A 6,000-nucleotide genomic window follows, 5' to 3' on the forward strand; every position below is an offset into this window, starting at 1 on the left:
CATAAGAGCTAGCAAGTGTCAGAGCAGAATTTGAACTCAGGTCTTTCTGACTACAAGTCTAGCACTCCATCTACTATGCCACAAGGTCTCTCTAAATGTGTATATGAGTATGAGCTACCATTATCTTTTGCCTCTATCACATGCTACTTCCTCCACACTAACCTTGTATCATACTCATTGGGACACATGTCATACACTCACTAATGGACTGTAAATCTTAGCACAGATTGGGTAATTTTTAATCTTTGCATCCCTATGCTTAGTGCAATGTACAGAGTAAATGTTTATTGAAATGGATTCAATCCTAGGATACTGTATTCCATTTCAAGGCCCTATTTTCTGCACACTTTCACTATATTCATTAAAAACAATGTGTGTATGTATATGCAGCTAGGTGCACAGTGGATATAGTGACAGCTTGGAGTCAGGAAGACTCATCTTCCTTTATTTAAATTTGACCTCAGTCACTTACTAGTTGTGTGACCTTGGGCAAGTCACTTAACCCTATTTGCCTCAGTTTCCTCATCTGTAAATGAGCTGGACAAGGAAATGGCAAACCGCTCCTGTATCTTTGCCAAGGAGAGTACAATACAACTGAACGACATGTATGCATACACACACACACACATATATGTATATACACATACCTACACTCATATTATATATATACATATATGTATATATATATACATATATGTATATATATATGTATATATATGTGTATATATATATATATAATTTACTATGTGTAGAGCACTGTGCAAAGATACAAGCTTTTAGCTAAGAAAAAGTCCCTTGGGGCAGTTATATGGCACAGTAGATAGAGCTCAGAACCTGGAGTCAAGACCCCAGGTCAAATCCAGCTTCATGTACTTAACTAGCTACATGGCCTTGGGCAAGTCACTTAATCTGTCTGGCTCAGTTTCCTAATCTGTAAAATGGGGATGTAGCACCTACCTCACAGGGATATAAGCTACCTGGCACACAGTAGGAGTTTAATAAATGTTTCTTCTCTTCCCTTCCCCATCTCCCTTGCTTCATGGTACAGTTATTTAAATAGTACTTTACAGTTTGCAAGGGACTTTGCTCGTATTATTTCATTTGATCCTCACAATAATACATGAGGTAGGTAATAGTATCATTCACATTTTTACAGATGAAGAAACTGAGGCTTTTAGAGAATTGATTTGCCCACAAACAGCTGTTGTCAAAGAAAAGATATGAAACCCGATCACCCCAACTGTAAATCCAATACTATATCTACCATGCCAGAAAGACACCCATATTCACACACACACACACACACACACACACACAGAGTTATGATACCCAGAAATGTATTAAAAAGGTAACAAAATGAGCTATGTAATAGCTACCATATATATCACTTACCATGTGCTAGATACTGTGCTAATATCTCATTTGATCCTCACACAACCATATGAGGTATGCTTTTATTATCCCCACTTTCTAATTGAGGAAATTGAGGCAAAGAGGTTAAATGATATGCCCAAGTTTACACAGTCTATGAGGCTGGATTTAAACCCAGATTTTCTTGACTCCAGGCCCAGCTATTTATCCATTGAGCCACCTAGCTGCATACCCAAGGTATAAGGGGAAAGGTTATTATTAGTGGAAAGGGGAGAGTTTCAGGAACATAAAATAATTTCCATTAAATATGCCCCTTTATTTTATTGGCCTTCCAAATGGGAAGAATGCATAGAATTATAGAAGCATCTCGGAAATTTAATTTCCCCCTATGGGAGAGGAACAAGGATTCAGACTTGGTGAAAGGAGAGGAGAGGGAGGATGCACTGAATTTGTCAGACTGTGCATATTAAGTTACTTTATCTCTGTGTGTTTCAAGTTTTTCATATTTAAAATGTGATAAATAAAATATTTGTACAGCCTATATCTTGGGGGCTATTTATAGGGTAAGCACCTTATAATCTGAACCCTTATAGAAACATAATTATTATTTAGGTTGACTAATTATCCAACCTAATTCCTACCCAATTCCCAGGATGAGTGATCAACATTTTTCAATTCTCAACTTTCCTGCTTGCCTCAGATCCCCCAAACTCAGTCCAATTAAGCATTAATTAAGTGCAAGATACAGAGGCAACAAGACTGGGACAGAAAGGGGGGTGCCTCAGAATTAGGGAGACCTAGGTTCAAGTGCTACTTCTGGCACCTACTGGCTGGGACTCCTTTGGCAAATCACTTGACCTTAGTGTCCTAGGAAACTCTCAGACGGTAAACTGCAGAGCAGGTGCAGTCTGGCAAAGGTAGTGTTTTTCCTCCAGGAAGTCCCGATCGACTTTCCTCAACCCCCCCCCCCCCACTTCCAAGTGTGCAAATCACCATACTAGGCACTGGAAAGACAAAGACTAAATAAATAAATAAATAAAATTGCTCCTGCCATCAATGAGCTTGCACAACAGGTACATAGATAAAAATTAATAAAAATAAACTTCAAGACAGAGCAAACTAATGATGGGGATAGGAATCACGAAAGAACTCCTCCAAGAGGAGACCGTTCTTACTTTCTTCAGTTCACTATGTTCCCCCTCTCTGAGTGAAGATAGAGGGTGGTCACACACCACAGAACTTGAAATCCCTTGACTTCCAGGACCAAAAACCAGGTGTCAGGAACATATGTCCAACTCCCTCCGTTCCCCTCCCTCTCCTCCAGCGGGACCTGGAGAATTGCCTCGTAGGGACAGACCCCTAGTAGAGAGTTCAGGGAAATCTCACAAGGAGTCCGATCAGTTGGAGTGGGGTGGGGTCGCTGTGTCAAACAGAGCACTAGGAAGAGAGAGGTTCTATACCCAGCTACCACCCACACATTCTGCCCTGCCACTCCAATCCCTAGTCCTAATAGAGGATACATGCTTTGCGGGAATACTCATCGCTTTTCACCCACGATGTGCTGCGACCCCTTCACAGAAAGAGAAACTTGAGTGAGATAGTTGAGGTTGGGGATCGAGCTCCTGCTGCTTAACCTGACTCTTCCTCCCCACAAGGAGGAGGGGATAGGAGCAGAGTGAGTCATGTCTTCTATTGAAGTAGGGGTGAAGGTGGATCTCTGGCTTCTGGTTGCCCAGAATCCGAGGCAGGATGTGACTCTTTAGGGATGGGGGCCCTGGGTGAGGGGGAAAGAGTCTGAATTACTCTTCTAACTCTCCACCTTTTGGATGGATCCGGCTGCATGAGTCAACTGGGGCCAGGGAAAGGGGTGGGGCACACTAGGTTCCCGCTCGGTTCGAGTCCGGATCCGGTCGGTGCCTCTCACTTGCCCCCGGCTCCTGCTGCAGGTTCACAAACTGACACTTCCTACCCCAGGATTCGGGCTCCCGCCTCCCTCCTCCCTCCTCCCTCTAGGCGCCGGCAAGTGCAGCAGAGGGAACGTGATTGGGAGGGGGGAGGGGAGGGAAGGAGGCGCGGGCGGTCCCCCACGGTCTCTAGCCTCAGTAGGCTGGGGAGTCCTCCCATTCTATACAAACAGGAGAGTTCCCCCCCCCTCCGAAATCACACCCTGGCGTCCCCAGCCCCCAACACCTCAGTCTCTGCGGCCTCCGACTTTTCGGAGCCGGGCCCCCAAGGGCTCTGATTGGCTGATTCAAACACATTCAAAATAAAATGCATTTTTGTGGGTTACACACTCTGTCCAGTTCAAATCTGAGTCAAACTGGTGTCTGGGGCCCCCGGAGAAGAGGGAGGGAAGGGGAAAGGAGGGGAAGGACAGGATGATTCATAGAGAGAGGCCCCCAAAGCCCAATGCATTTCATAATTTTTATTTTTATTTATTTATTTTTTTACAAAATAAAAATAAACCTTTTAAAAATTACGTCTCTACCTCTCTCAGAGGCAACGAAATGCTGTCCCGAGCACCTCTTTCTGCAACTGCCCCCGCCCCACCCCGTCCCGCGAACTCCCTCCAACTTTCCCCGCAACCCTGAGTCGTTGCCCAAGTACTGCCAACGTGCTCGAAATAACAATCGCTTTTCCCTCTCCTCCCTCCATTCCCATCCTGGCTCTTCTCGCCCACCCGCGCCCGCTAGTCTTTCGTGAGACCATTGGGGGGGACCGGGACCCAGAGAAAGCATTTGACAAGATTCCCCCATTCCCACTGTGCCCTTTTTTCTCTTGCTTCCACTTCGCCCCAAGAGTCGAACTCTGGCTCTAGTCATTGCGCTTAGAGATCCGAAAAGTAACTGCCCGCCTCCGCCCCAAACCCTTAGTCCTCTTCCCCCCTTCTCCCCAAAAACAAACCCACTCCACAACATTGTAGACATTTCTGAAAAGGGGGACGGGAGGATGGAAGTCAAGAAGAGGGGTGCCTGGCAGATAGAAGATCCCCACACCTCCCTCCCTGCAGCCCCAGCCCCTGAAGGGACCCAGGCAGGGCAGAGCAAGGGCGGGGCAGGGCAAGGCAGGGCAAAGGCGCAGTCCTTACCCCGAGGCTGCGCGTCCGTCCGGCGGTCCCACTTGGAGTCTGGCCACCAGGCGCATTGGAGGAGAGGGCTGAGGACTGATGGAGAGAGGCTCCCGGTTGGGAGCTGCTAGGGATAAGGCGGGTGAGGTGAGCGGTGCAGCACTCTAGGTCTGTCCGCCCCCTCCGTCCGTTTGTCTGTCAGTCTCTCAAGGGGCAGGGAGTCCCGGCCATGCCCCACTTGAAGAAGCTAGAGTTCGACTCAAGCCGGGGACAGAGGGATGCGGGTCGCCATCTTTTTCGCTTTTTTTTCCCGCGAATTATTTACGTTCTGCTTATGTAATTAACACGGGCATCCTCCCGCTCACCATTGGAGGCCGTCGGCCAGGAAGTGGGGCCGGGGCCCCGGGGCCGTCAAAGCCGCGCCGCCTCCCGGCCGCCCACCCGGCGGCGCCTCCACCCCCCCAGACCGGCTCCCCGGGCTGCGCTTAAAGGCGCAGCATCCCTCCCCCGCACCCCGCTCCAGCTCCCGCTCTTTGCCCTCCCCTTACAATTCCTTCACCCCCCCCCAACACATACACACACTACACGTGCCCAGCCCAAGTGGAGAATCGCTCGGGGACTTCCTGACCGCTCGTCTCCCACGCGCGCAACCACCCACGTGTGCCCTCGCTTGGCGGGGCTAGGAGCATGAGGAGCCCCAGGAGAGACAAGACCGCTACTCCCTCCTCGGGCTGGCACAGTCATTACCAGTCATCATTTATATAAGCCCCGAAGTCACTTTCCTCTCTTGATCTTGGAGAACGAAGTCCTGCAGAGGAATATTATTGCGTGTTAAAGAAGAAGAGCCAGAAGCTCAGACAGGACAAGTGACTTATCCAAAGTTACACGATTAGTCTTTGGCATAGGTGGGACTGGAACGCAGGTCTTCCGACTCCAAGGCTCTAACCTCTAGCTACAAACCTCACGCACAGCCACACACTCAGTAGTTCTCACCTCCCCCTCCTATCACCATGCCTCAGTGACGGATCTCGGACGTCTCTATCCAACCCTTCTCCCTAACTCTTCATTATCCTATTCGTAGGACCCAACGGGCCTCCCAACTAGTCCCTAGTTCTTTTATTCATAGTTCTGAGTTCCAAATTTTATCCCTCCTTCCCTCCCTCCCCTCTCCCTTCCCTGAGGCGGTAAAGCAATTAGATATAGGTTATACATGTGCAATTATGTAAAACATTACCATATTAGTCATTTTATACAAGAAAACCTGAATAAAAGAAAAAAATGAAAGTGAAAAAATAGCATGCTTCAGTGTGTGTTCAATCAATATCAGTTATTTCTTAGGAGGTGGATGCTATTTTTCATTAAAAATATTAGTCCTTTGGGATTGTCTTGGATCATCGTACTGCTGACAATAGTTGTCATTTACAGTTCTTCATCAAACAATATTGCTGTCTCTGTGCACGATGTTCTCTTGGTTCTGCTCTCTTCACTATACATCAGTTCATACAAGTCTGTCCAGGCCTTTCTGAAATCATCCTGCTTGTCATTTCTTATAGAACAATAGT

The 6,000-nt window shown here is 47.5% G+C and overlaps 1 protein-coding gene across 2 annotated transcripts in view; it reads right to left on the minus strand.

Annotated features, from left to right (window-relative positions):
* Positions 1 to 5,050, minus strand: part of PHF19 (PHD finger protein 19) — a 46,475-nt gene extending 41,425 nt beyond the window's left edge. Inside the window, exons 1-2 of one of the 2 annotated variants that reach the window (XM_043980641.1) lie at positions 5,015 to 5,050; positions 4,460 to 4,534 (exon numbers count right to left, since the gene is read on the minus strand). The gene's annotated coding sequence lies outside the window, so the exon portion shown is untranslated. Of the gene's footprint in view, positions 1 to 4,459; positions 4,810 to 5,014 lie in introns of those variants that run through there. The other variant, XM_043980642.1, reaches the window with a different exon arrangement.
* Between the last annotated feature and the right edge of the window lie 950 nt (positions 5,051 to 6,000).

The sequence above is a fragment of the Dromiciops gliroides genome, chromosome 2, assembly GCF_019393635.1.
Source record: "Dromiciops gliroides isolate mDroGli1 chromosome 2, mDroGli1.pri, whole genome shotgun sequence".
NCBI lineage: Eukaryota > Metazoa > Chordata > Mammalia > Microbiotheria > Microbiotheriidae > Dromiciops > Dromiciops gliroides.